The sequence below is a fragment of the Stegodyphus dumicola genome, chromosome X1 (genome assembly GCF_044657685.1).
Source record: "Stegodyphus dumicola isolate Sdum_Otavi_A_Nest chromosome X1, ASM4465768v1".
NCBI lineage: Eukaryota > Metazoa > Arthropoda > Arachnida > Araneae > Eresidae > Stegodyphus > Stegodyphus dumicola.
In genome coordinates, this window is record NC_140780.1 from 7,323,129 (window position 1) to 7,337,679 (window position 14,551).

Consider the following 14,551-nt stretch of genomic DNA (forward strand, 5'->3'; position numbering starts at 1 on the left):
CTTCGTACGTACATATAATAGAGTGGAGGGGAAAAAGTACTTGAACAATGCAAATCTCTGCAGCAATTTTATTTCAAATGTTGTAAGTTAAATTTAATTCCGTACTGTTCTGTTATTAGGACCGGGTGCAGAAATGTACGTATGCATTCATGGATGGATGGATTGTTCATGTATGCATGTATATATATATATAATAATTTATTTCCTAAACAGTATTGATTAATTGATTATATTATCTCCCAAGTTTAATTAAAGTAGAATTATTTTAAAAGTGTGTATCCATACTGGTAAGTTATATTTTGAAAGATGTTTTGAAGTAATTTGAAAGCAAAATGTTAATAATGTTTTAACGGGGACTGGAGTTAAATCATCACGAAGAATAATATTACAATTGTAAAAGGAAAAATTAAAACATGTAATTATTGTCATTGATCGGAAATTAGTTGACTTTTCAAGGGGAACAAACCAACTCCCGTTCAATGAACAATAATTAATAAAATTGTAACACTAATCATAACTATTGCTGGATCATTCATAATAACACTCCTGTAATTAATACCATTCATACCATTATCATCCAAAACATTAACTGCTATGATTTTGAAAACTTATATACCTCACTTCCTCTAGAAGAAATCTATACCAGTCTACTTGATCTACCAAAACTTTTCCCTAATATATTCAATATCATGACTCTTGACAAATGGAAAACCTACCTAAAATGCACACTTTTTCATAACTACATCAAGTTTCAAAATCAACTTTTTAAACAAGTCAGAGGTTTGCCAATGGGCTTACATTCCAGCACCTCGATCTGTAATATCTTTTTATTTGTCAAAGAATTTAACTTCCAAAAAAATCTACAACCACAAGAGTTAAATTACTACAAACACACCTACAGATATATTGATGACCTTATTACAATTAATAATTTTGGTAAAATTGAAAACTCCGACATTTATCTGAATTGTCTTAAACTTAATAAAACTAATAATTCACAAAATAGCATAGACTTTCTAGATCTTCAAATCATTAACTACAAAAAAATTTTACTTTTTGACAAAACTAGAAACTTCAATTTCAATACTAACAAATTAATAAATTGGAACTCCAACATATCCAAAAAAGTAATTAACAATACTATAATTAATCAAATACAACGAATTAAAACTATATGCACAGATACAATAGATTTACAACGCGAAATTTTGATCCTTATCAAAATTCTCAAAAATAATCTAATTCCCTTTCAATTTATCAACCATTGCCTTAAAAGAGCAGGCGTTAAATACTCACTCTAAATCATTTAACTGATAGGGATATGATAATTTATTCCTAAACCTGAGAAGGCGGTATAAGTTGGATGACTGTCAGTTGAAAGATTTGTATATAGTGTAATTACTTAATTGTATATATTGTAAAAAGCTAATTGTCTTCAGACATATACTCTTACTATACTGTTACTAAAAAAATGGGCCTATTTCCTGTCTTTAGACTGTCTACTAGCTCTTGGACAGAGAAAATGCCTTTTTCCTTTCTTAAATTCTTAATCATTGCGACACGACAATTAGCCAGAAATTAATTAATTTCCATTCACTAGTATTTTCAAAAAAATCTTAACAGACGGTCTCTCTCAGATAAGAACTCCACAAAATACATCCCTCAAGAATTCCGAGTCCCACCCACTACCATAAATTACTTCACCCAAGTCTTACCGACTGATATTATTCAAAGCCCCTACTGCCGCTAAGAATTTTCGGACACCCTACACTTCTGAGTCAGACACGAAAAGAACTCTTTGCCAACTCCCCCACTAGAAAGAATGTAAGTTACTTAATACCTTTCTGGCCTTTATATCTGCATGTACATTCTCTGATCTTATTTATATTATTTTCTATATTATTTTTATGTTTTCTTTGATTTGTTTTTACAAAGTTTGCATTATTTATCTTTTTTATCATCTTCTATGTTTATTTCAACTTTACTTTGATTTCGATTTCATAATGACAATTTCCAATGTTTAATTCTACAAATAATATAGTACTCAAATACATAAAGATGATAGTGTCGGGGACGGTTACTCGAGTTTTACAGGATTTCTCTACAGTAATTGATTCTTACTCCAAATTGAATTGACTAAAATGCTTCATGAGAATAAATTCTTTGAGTAGCAACTATTCGCGGAAATATTTGGCCTGACTAGAATTGCCGGTTTGGCTTTAACTTATAACTCGAATAAAGACGAAACACTTTCATATTTACGTATTTTTATTAATTATTGTTCATTGAACGGGAGTTGGTTTGTTCCCCTTGAAAAGTCAACTAATTTCCGATCAATGACAATAATTACATGTTTTAATTTTTCCTTTTACAATTGTAATATTATTCTTCGTGATGATTTAACTCCAGTCCCCGTTAAAACATTATTAACATTTTGCTTTCAAATTACTTCAAAACATCTTTCAAAATATAACTTACCAATATGGATACACACTTTTAAAATAATTCTACTTTAATTAAACTAAGGAGATAATATAATCATTTAATCAATACTGTTTAGGAAATAAATTATTATTAACTAAGTTTGCAGCAATTGCGCAAGTAATAATAACTTGTATTCGCACTAAATGGATTTAAGTTCATACAACATTATATATATATATATATATTTGTGTCTGTGTGATATACTTCTGAATCAGGTACTGATAAAAGAAGAGTACCTTAAATTCTTACATAATAACTAGTTCTCATAACTCATGTAACAAATAAAAAAATACTAGTGTTCCTTATCACCCATAACATGCAAATGTTCAAGGAGGAAAAAAATTTGAACTAAATGATTGTAATTTCAAATTTAATGAAACCAATAATAAAAATAAAATTGGTACTATTCCATTGTAGGGACTGTAAAAAATTGCAGCGAAAATATATGCGCAAAAAGCGCCAAATCTAGTAAACGCGCTCATTTAACCGCGGGGCAAATCTAGTGAACATATTTTATTGACAATTAAAACAAGCCAAGTTAGAAATCCGATATCAAAGTAAGTAATATTTTTTTAATGAATTGAAGAGCGTTGTACATTCCTACGGCCATGATTGAAAGAACTACTATCAAGGCCGCCGCGTGGCGATGGCAAAATTGTTCACTGTATAAGGGAGCCTAGGCCAGGTGAGCGCCAAAATTTATTTTTATCACAAGCATTAAAACACAATGCTGGATTTTTCCTCTTAGATATGCGTACAATATAACAATATCATACAATATCACGCAGTAGTTACATTTTAAACTACTAAAACATAAAATAAAACGCAATCCAAAGGGATCTCACTGCAAATTCGCTACAGTCAAGAAAACAGTTATGTAAACAACTGAACTGAGATATTTCTCTCCGGTGTTTTAAAACTTTTCAATCGTGCACCAGAACTGTAAAGCAAAAGATTAGATTTACGGTCACAGCTAGCACAGTAGTCAATTACATTTATTCGGTTTAAATATACTCGTACATTACCAGATATCTATTATTAAATGCCGCGCGTGCTGCAGTATTTTTACTTTTTCGGCCTAGTTTCTCTTAAAACTCGTCACGCGCTGCATTACACGGGGAAATAAAACGATTTTAATTAAAATTATACTAAAAATTGCTAACTAAATACAAAATCTGAAACAATATATTCGTTATTCTGGTGGAACAAATGAGGCTTTGGTGGAACAAGTGAGGGGAGGAAATTTTTTAAAATTTTTTATTATAAATTAATTTTAAGAGAAAAGATATTTTAAAATATGTGCGTTTAAGAAAAAAGAGCAGCGAAAATTTCGCAAAATCACAAGCACATAAATTTTGGCAGCATAGATTTGTCAAAAGTAGCAAATTTGCGAAAAATTCCGCGATTTGGCAACACTGCGTTGCAGCGTAAAGCTGATTCGCTAGTTGTGGTTTGTTTGTTTACCGCGGGCTTTTGATTTTAACTTCACGTGTGTTCCATAACTTCACGTGTGTCTTGTTAGCAGATAATTATGAATATGGAGGCGGTTGATGAAGAAGAAGAAGGAAGCTTCAAAAGGCTTGTTTTGTATGTATTCACTTATATATACTTTTTTCAACTACATAAAATATTTATATTTGTGATCCGTTTGTACATAGGAATTCAATATGCGAGTAAATTAAAATTTTTGATGTGCAAATGTAGTCGAATATGTTTAGTTTCCTAAAAGTGCCAGAATATTTAAATGTGCGAAACTAAAATTATAAAATATTAGTTTCCTTGAATTATGCGTTTTCTTAGCCTTCATTTTACAATAAATCCAGATGTAAAGTATAAGTTCTAAAATAGGCTGACCATATTTTCGTCATGTCACATATTCTAATAGTTGACCATTATACTCGTAACCGTGTGTTTCTTCAGAACCGTGATAAAATGCTCGTTAAAAATGGGACAAAATGCCACAATGCACAAAATTCCTTAGACGGAGCTCACAGTGTAAATAAACTAGAAACTCTTAAATTTGTTTTTGGTTTGCAAGTAGAAAAAGGAAATTTTTTAGTAAAATTTCTGAAATGATCTTACACTATAACACTATAACATATTTTCTGAAGCAGGGCAGAATTCGAAAGGAAAAACCTCTTGGAAAACCAAAAAAGATGTCTTGTAGATTATTAACAGTATTATCAATTAATTACATAACTGGTTTTCTCTTACTTGAAGCAGAACTTTATTAATCTGGTAAAATACTTAGTCCAAGACAGTTTAATTATAATAATGTTTTTCAAACTTTTAATATTAGGTATTGTGACAGATGAGTCACAGCTAAGGATACGGTGAATATTTAGCTGAAATATGCTAATCAACCTAAGTGCTACTATTTATCCAGTAATGTTAAATATTTAAATGAGAAAAATTTCCACACTTTTTTTTTTTAAGAATTCAGGATCTTTATTGATTATTTATAATAGGGATATTTCCATTCCATTTTATTTCTCTCTTCCTGTTAAATAGTCTTAAAATTTGTTTTAATTAAAAATAAATAGAAGTTGTAGAATGATAGAAGCTTTTCGTAATGTGAAACAACTCTTCCATGAATATGTTTCTTCCCATAATGTTATGCAACTGCAACTTTAAAATATTAGATTATATTAGTTGATTTTTACAGTTAATTAAAAACTGTAAAATAAAAGTTTGATAGCAGATTTTTTTTGCTTTCACAAAATAATACAAATTTTCAAAGTTAAGCTTTCCTGAAAATTCTGTTTCTTTTTTTGCTGTCTTTAGAACTGATAAATTATGATGTAAAAATAGTAATCATTAATATATTTAGGGAAAATTTTATTGCATCTTTTCATAAAACACATATGCTTCTGCAGAGAGCCTGTAACTGTTAAATGGAAGGCAATAATATGGCTTATTTATTTTGACATTAATTAATATAGCAATTGGATTATGTGGATGATCTTTCACTTTGTTAGAGATTTCTTACTGGTAACTTTATGCTTTCTTGACTACTGTTATTATAATGACTTTTAAAATTGCTTGTTTTCATGAATGTATTTGATTTATTTAGAAATTATAATAAGATGTAAACAAATTTCATTTAATAATAATTGAATGTCCTGGAGAGCTTCAAACTTCATTTTTTTTTTACTACTAGTACTTAAAAGATCTAACATTGTGGTTCTCAACCTATTTTGCCCTATTCACCCCTTTCACCATTGCTAGAAGATCATTCCCATCATGCCCTTCCTTTTCAGTACTTAAAAAATGCATGTATATATTTATTTGGATTGCTTTTTAACTTGCTGTATAAATTAAACAAAAAAAAAAAAAAAAAAAGTACAGAAAATGTTGGGTATATACCAGTTTAAAATAGTTTTTTTATATTCATAAACCACTGCTGCCAACTCTTGTTTTTCTTCTTGTCTCCTGGTAGATCGCTAAATCTCCCAGTTTTCAATTTTTAGCCTTTATTAAGGAAAATGTTTCCCAGAAATAAATAAATTTCATTGAATGAATTAAACTTAAATCGTGATAATTCCATACCTTTAGTGATTTTCGGAATAATTTTTCATATTAAATTTTATTTCATTTGATTTGTATTTTTTATTACATTTTATTAATGTTATTAAGCATCATCTGATCTGAGTTATCTTAATCTAATGGAGACATTTGTAGATGTTTACATCATTGTTCAAGCTGTGTTTAATCAATTAATATTTACGTCTAATTTAATTTTGTTTCGATCTACGGTACATTATCGAGTTTATACGGATTTAAAGTAATTTGATCAGTAAAAGCTTTCATTCACTACTTGAAATTTTCTCAATTCATACTCTATTTCGATTCTATTTTTGCCATCAGTTTGTACTCTATTTCGATATGCTGTTTAATATGTAATCTACAGTTGAACACTTTTTATATAAAATTTTCAGGTGAATCTTCGGATTATGGTAACTTAGCAAAAATTTGGCAACTAACCCTGCTACAACAACCTGCTAGTTTTCCCCCCCTCTCTATTCTAAAAATAGTAATAATTATTTCTGGACTGCATTATTTATAGATCAGTCCATATCATATGACTCTCATAAAGCTGATGATGTTACTTATTCAGAACTTAAACTGAAACATTCTCTTAATAAGCTGCCATATTCAATAACTGCAAGTTGCTTTTCATTATGGATCAGCATTCTATGTATCTAAGCCATCAAATGTTTGCATCGGATCTATATCTATGAAATGCACTATTTCTAATAATCATTACAATTAAGATACAACAAAATATGTAGATCAGTATTGTAATTTAAATTAGAAATAGCCTCTTAATTCCTCATTTTTAATCGGGTATTTCCACTCTCTATTTCAAAAACAGTGATGATTATTTCTGTACTGCATCATTTCTAAATCAATCCGTATCATATGACTTGCATAATGCTGATGACATACCTAATTGAGAAATTAAACCAAAACTTTCTCTTACTAAGCTGCCATACTGGATAACTGTGCCGTTTGCTTCTTCCTCTGTTCTCTTTGAGAGACTGCCTCGCTTTTTTCTATTTCAACAATATGAGAAATGTAAATGTTCTTGAATAGGCATGATTGAGTGCCAAATGAATTGTGGCTGCAAATGTCAACTGAATTAAACATGAATATTAATTTGCCTTAGCTACCAAGTTCCCTATTCACTACAGATTTCAGCATCTCTGCAATTAAATTTCTACATTGTTGCATCCAAGTTTCATTACAGTGAATGTCTGCCTTGTTACATATAATATATATGTTATTACTTACTGTCAAAAGTTTTTAATCCGGACGTCCATAATCCGTTCCTCAAAGCTACAAACTTTCTGCGCATGCGCGTTTAATGTATAACGGACAGTATAAGCTAAGCTAAAAATATCTAATTATCTATTTCAGTTAATGTTGCAGATTGCGTTCTTCCTTAATCTTTGAATTCGATCCGGCTTATTATTTTTTGCAGACTGTTAGAGCAATTTTATAAAAGTAAGCTTGAACTTTCGATTATGTCAAAAAGAATTTCCGATTCTGGAGCTGCCAAAGGATCTACATAGCGAAAGCATGTTTCGATGTCCATCAAACAAAAAGTGGAATTGCTGCAAAAAATGGATAAAGGCATATCCTTTGGTTCTCTAACCATTCCGAAATCTGTTTATCAATTTCATGCTGCTGTGCGTGAGAGGGGGGACGTCGCGGTGCGCAATGAACTGGAAGTTGATCTGTCAGCACTATCCTTATCTTCAGGGCAGATGTTTTTTTATTTTATTCAGCTTATAATTCCTTACTAAATGTAGTATTTCATCTCATTGTACTCAGTGTTTGATATGATTTAAATCAAATTCCTCGTCATTATAAATATCACGAATACACATCAAATAGTTTTCTCGTTGCAATTTTCTAATTTCGACTATGCATAATGTATGCTTTACGCATGCGCGCATCGAAAGAAATGTTTACTAAAGTAAATATAAATATTAAGCTTTTTGTTTTGTAAATTTTGATACCCTTTAGATCATAATTGCTCTTATTAAAAAGAAGGAAAGCGGGGTGGGGACCCCTTTAGATCATAATTGCTCTTATGAAAAAGGAGGAAAGTGGGGTGGGGACTTTCCGCTTAACATCAGTTCACACCAGAGTGGAAACTTAAGGGGTGCATTTTTATGTGGTTATATTTTTTAATTAAAATGAGTCCAAAGTCTGCTAGATCAAAACTTATTTTTAGTTTTTGCGTTGTACACAAGAAGAAGCAGAAAATAATAAGTTATATTATTATATGAAAGACGACTGTTACAAGAAGGTTCAAATAATTAATTGAGAATGTGCTCTTAAACATCATAAGTTTTTTAAAATTGTTTTTGCATGATGCCTCATCAGTTCGATGAATTTTCTAATTTGAATAAATGGTTCCTTGTTTAACCATTTATTCAAAAGCAGAACACTAATTTTCACTAGACTATCGCAGAAAAGTAGCATTTGGAGGATAGGAATAGGATATTCCAGGAAAGGCTTGTTGTGAATATGTAGTTTATTTTATTCCTTACTTTTTATTAAATGATAATTAAAAATTTTTATTTGCGTGTTTCGATTTCAGAGTTTTTAATTAATATTTTTTATAATGTGCATAGGATTTTTAGGACTACTAAATATCATACTTAAAAACAGGATGCAGTTACCTTTAAAAAAAATTAACTTATTTTCTGCCTTATGTACATATATTTTTACTTTTAAATGTAGCTGTGATTACTTGAATTAGACATTCATATATTAAATGAGAGGCACTATCTAAAACTTTATTTTATAAATTCACTTTTATCTAAAAAAAAGTCATTGAAGTAACTGCATTTTATATAAGATTTTCCGCTTTGAAAATCACAGAATTAGTAAATTTGCTAATGCTCACACAAGTATTCTTTAAACTAACAAAAATTAGACCTTCAGCTTCCCCATGATAATTACCAAAAGTAAACCAAATTCTCCTCTGGCCAAAAATAAACATTAGCATGGCGACGCAACCCGAAAGCCACTTCGAGAGCCAGTGCAAAGACCTCACTAAATCATTCAATCGGTAGTAGCGATGGCCGGTGTGTGCAAACAGAAGGTGCATTAATGAATACAAGGTTATGACTCATGCTTACTGGGAATTCCTCCTTAAAGAGGAACAACTACATGCCCCCTATCCCCAGCACAAAGGAGGTTCAACAAGTTAACCAGTCCAGTTGGACAGGGAAAGCACAAGCTGATTCTTGCAGTGTACCGCAAGTGTGGCCCCGGACATCTACAGGCATCACAGACCTATTATTGCTCTGTCTCATGCGGCTAAATGCCTTCTAAGAAGAATGTTTGACTCAAAGGATCAGATTGTCTAATAGGCTAGAGTTCTTGTTCATAGAACAGTTGTTTGTAAGGGATAAAATTTCATCAGTTTTATAAAAGTAGTTTTGTAAAAAATAAGTTTAAAAACTGCATAAATAGTTTAATTTTTGTGTTAATTTGGAATGATTGCTTTTAAATTAATTAATTAATTGGTAGTTATTATTTTACATTGAAAGTTTAAAACTGATATCATTTGTAATTAAATTCGAATATGCTTGGAACGAAAGTAATTTTAATAAGTGGCGAGTGCTGTATTATGTAAAGATTTTTGTCGATATGGTCTATATATGTGTGTGTAATGGAAATTATATATAATAATTATAATATATGTTATATATAATGGAAATTCTACAAGATTTTGTATACGAGATCTGCATTTTGCAAAATTTTATATTGATCAGTATTTTTCAGAATAATATCCATAAAAATGCATATTAATTATGAACCTTTTTGAAATTTTATTCTTAGTTATGTACAAATATAAAAATTGTACTCTTTTATTTGTATACAGCCCCTCATTAGGATCTCCGATTTTAATATCGAATATCTTTGTCAGTTTTGTTGTATAAGATTCAAGCATTTTTTGTTTTATTCTAAAATTTTTCTAACAAGTATAGGCACTAGAGGGAGATATGAAAAGTAAAATTTCATAATTTTTACCAAATTGTTGTCTTTCAATTTAAAATTGCAAAATATGAACACTTGCATTATTTTAAAGAGTTTTGTAACTGGAAGTATATGTGTACAACCCACACAAAAATAAAAGACAGGTAAGGACTTTAGGGCCATTGAGCATTAAACCGTTATGATACAGCTAATTAATTAATATAGGAAATAATGCTTAGAAAATTGTATACTTAAATTATGCTTTTCAAAACAGAGGTGCTAGATCATTAAGGTAGGAAAGAACACTTGTGTTGTTTTTATTTGATGGTATAGTAATGCTTATAATAGAAATATTTTTGGATTTATAAATGAAGAAAGATTTACTTATTCATGAAATTTGTTACATTAAAAAAACTTTTTTAATGAAGTTTACTTTTATTGCAGAAATCTGAATAATTTTTCTTTTAATGCTACTGAATTCAATAAATCAGTTCAATTTTAAAAGCTAGAACAAGTATATTTTCTTTTATAGATTATATGAAACGATTCTTTTATAGAGTGGTTTTTCAAAAAAATTTTCTTAATTACATTTCTTCCTCAGATAAGAGAATAAATTGTCGTGTGTGTTTAGAAGATCTTTGTGAAACGGAGAAAGCGAAATGTTTGCCATGCAGACATGTTTATTATGAGGAATGTATTCTTCAGTGGTTTAGAATTGTTAGTAAATGCCATCGTCTTTTAAAGATATATGCATGTGGATATTGTTCATACACCTGCATATGCAATCTCATGTATTTGTATTTTGTGTTTGTTCTCATAATTTTTTAATCATGCTTAAATATATTTTATTTATTATTTTGTATAATTTAAATCTCAATTACAGAATGGTGCTTGTCCCTTGTGCAGAAAATCTGCGGCAGACTTCTGAAACGGGAACTGAAACTGTTATGATGCTTCAAACAAGACAAGCATATATAAGAATTGCTTCAGTTATTGGTCATAACTTTTCCATGTAAATAAATTTTTTATATTTATCAAATATTTTGAAATTCTTTTATAACTGCATTCATTTAAACTTCGTGTCGATTTCAGAAAGAAAGAAAAAAGTCCATGTTAGACCTAAAACTGCAGTATCCAATAATTAAAAACAATAATGCAAAAAGTCTAAAATTATCATTTTAAAAAGAAGTGATGCTACTTAAAGAAATCTGCTCGAAAGTGTTACTGCAATTTCAAAGAGAACAACTGCGTTAATAAACTGTTCTGGTATTAAAATTTAAATATGTTGGGTTTTAATGAAAGTTTCCCGCCACCGCAAATATCTTCTGCACAGACAGCTCACATTGGCGTGCAGACACATATGCCTGTGATACAATTGCCAATAATGGAAACATATTTAGTGATTTTTGTTACTTCTACAGTTTTGCATTTTTCTTTCTAGATAAAACTACCGGGCTTCCATAGGGTCTGCTACTCAGAACAATTATTTTATTTGCCAGCATCTGTTTAATATGCTGTTCCAGGATTTCTTCCTTCACCTAGTCTTATCGCTGAGACCACACCTTACATCGGACTGGGGAAGTATTTCCTGCATCTGTCTCATACTGCATGACCTAATAGAAACCAGGTTTATCATCAAATAATTTACAAAATTATCTTACCAAATTTTCCTCTTCCTGAAGATGATTGAGGTCAACATCTGGCATAGCCCCCTCTTCTTCTTCAACAGTATGCATCTGGATGTGTAAAGTAGAGTTCTTAAAATTTTATTTTGCACTTGCTGTGTGTAAAAGTTAATCCCCAAAATAACTGAAGTTAATAGGTCTTTCATTACCAGAAAATTAATGTTTTGTATCTCATTCTTTATTTGCACATGCAGTCCTACTTTTTCAATGCAGACAACACTGTTTTCCTTGGGCGGCAATTATCCTCTGTCGTGTAGTTTTAAACTATCTGTAATGGTGAAAATTCCTCTTAAAGAAGTCTTGCTCCAAAAAGCTGCATTGCGCTCCAGTATTTCAGTGTCCAGTAAGGTGGTAGTAGTTGCTTTGTTCAGTAAAATATGAACTTCTGGCAAGGAAAAATTTTTGTACAACTACCGTATTTAATTTAATTTCCGAGGAATGTTTTGTTCCAGGGGATGACCAGGCCCTCTTCTTGACCACCCTGTTTAGTTTAAATCCTTTGCTTCTGCTGCTTCTTACTGTGATCTCCAAATACTTTCAACTGACCCATCTTCTCGTTATCTTCTTTTTCAACTTTTCCGCTTGCCAATAAGAATTCTGCTTACTTTGAGGTTTCTGCTAAGGAGGAAACCACGAATACTGGCGGAAGTTTTCTAAACATGTGTTTTCAGCTGCTCATCTGCTTTGGAACGTCACAGCCAGCTGAAATAGGTTTTCCAAGGTATGGGCAGTTTTTTTACCTCCAGGAAATCTTGAATCGACGGAAGCAGGTGCAGCAAAATCACTTTGATTAATTCGTTATCTGGCCTTTTTCCATACAATAAATTAAAAGTTTGAATTTTCCTAAGAATAAAATCCATCAAATCTTCGATGCTCATCTGATATTTACTAAATCTCTCTGCCTCCATCTTCGCTCGGTCTTTGACTGTGGGGAAACACTGTCAATACCACGGTTTTACAAGTTTCCCCATGTGTAGTTTTCCGATCCTGGATCCCTCAACAGGAACTTTCCGATACCCTTCAACTAACTCAGGGCCTGGCATTTTAGGTTAGCTGTAGCATTTGTAACTTTCTGCAGCTGGTTTTCGGAATGTAAAGTAAAATGCAGATCCAGCTGCTCTAGTAAAGTTATCACCGAACCTTTGCCATCAAATGTTACAGCTGGTTTCATAGTTGCTCGCATCGTATCTATGATGAAACCAAATCTCGCCATGGGGTTTGCTGGTGATTGAGGGATTTGAAAGGTCAGAGGGGTCAGCGTAAATTTTTCATTTTCCAATGGCATGGTTCATCAAAAATGCTTCGGGTGCCAATGTAGGATTCCTTACTTTTATCTATTAACTAAGTGTTGAGGAACCTAGTAAACTACTAAACAATTAATTGCTAAAGTCCAAAAATAGAAACGTAAAATCAAGAAGGGCTTTATTGCTCAAAATAAAGTTGACAAATGGTCCCTTTCTCAGGACGTAGAAATCTCTTAGGCTTAACTCAAAAATGTTAGAAATAAGAACTTAACTAATAACTAACTAAGAGATTAAGCAAAGCTAACACAATTTCCAAGTTGGCTTCTAATATTAAATTAGCCAGCAAAGCTGTCAAGGGCACGTAAAACGGGAGCATAGTAACAGCTTAGAGAGACATAGCCAAACGCACGCTATTCAGAAATCCTAATTCTCTCTCTCAAAGTCAGCGGAACATCGACTTAAATACTACTCCTTGTCATTTGCATTTAACATGATTCTGGTAAGGAATTGTAAGCTGAAGCTAGAAGAGACAGGAAAGGAGCTTTAGCTTAAAAATAACTGTTATAAAATTAGGATATACCTTACAAGTGCTTAGATTTTGAAGACATAAAAGCGGCATTTCTATCACTTCAAATTTTCTTTGGTACTTGAATTTGAAAAATTTGTCTTAAACAATTTGTATAAGTATGAGTAGTTACACTTTTGGAAGCAAAAGTCCAAGAATACCGAATAGCATGGTCAATAATAATGTTAATAAGTTTTTAGTAGAGTTATAATAATTTAATCCACCAACAATATCAATAGACAATATTTCAAAAGGTTCATTAAGGGATGGTAAAAATTGCATTAACCCAATTCTTTTTTGTTTACTTTTCTTATTAAACTGACATACTTCACAATATTTACAGTAATTTCTAACATCTTGAACAGTTCCTGGCCAATAATTGAAGAGATAATAAATTTGACATTGAGGATACACCAATATCACCGAATTGTAAATGAAACTTTTCAAGTAATTTAGTACTGAGAGATATGGATATTACAATTTTATATAGTCCTTGTTTTTTAGTAATTAATACATAATTGATTTTCTTATACTTATGATTAGAGACATTATCTAAATTTTGATGTTCTTTAATAACATCAAAATAATGTTTCTAATGATAATAAATTAACTTGTAAACTTAAATGTTGACAAATAATGTTTCTAGTTAACGTAACAGCTTCAACATTAGTAAAACTTTTTTTTTGTACTTTATATCAAAGTCTCACACAGATAATTTTGAAGACCATCTGAATAACCTAATATGTAGGATGTTTAATACAGTTAAAAGTCTTTAATCCGGACTCGTCATGACTTCGGTGATTCCGCATTATAAATCATCAGTTTAAATCTGGTAAGATGGCATGCAGAAATTATAAAATTAAAAATATGAAACCATAATTTATGAAATAAAGAGCAATTATGATCTAAAGGGTATCAAAATTTACAAAAAAAGCTTAATATTTATTTATTTACTTTATTAAACATTTCTTTCAACGCAGGCATGCTAAAGCATACATTATGCATAGTCGAAATCAGCAACTTGCAACCAGAAAACTATTTGATGTGTATTCGTGATATTTATCATGACGAGG

At 30.8% G+C, this 14,551-nt stretch overlaps 1 long non-coding RNA gene across 1 annotated transcript; it reads left to right on the forward strand.

Moving 5' to 3' along the window:
* The first annotated feature begins 3,843 nt into the window (after positions 1-3,843).
* On the forward strand, positions 3,844-11,212 carry LOC146993070 (uncharacterized). Its single transcript, XR_015038741.1, has 2 exons — positions 3,844-4,071; positions 10,868-11,212. It is a non-coding gene; the product is annotated as an uncharacterized LOC146993070 (long non-coding RNA).
* Positions 11,213-14,551: the final 3,339 nt, after the last annotated feature.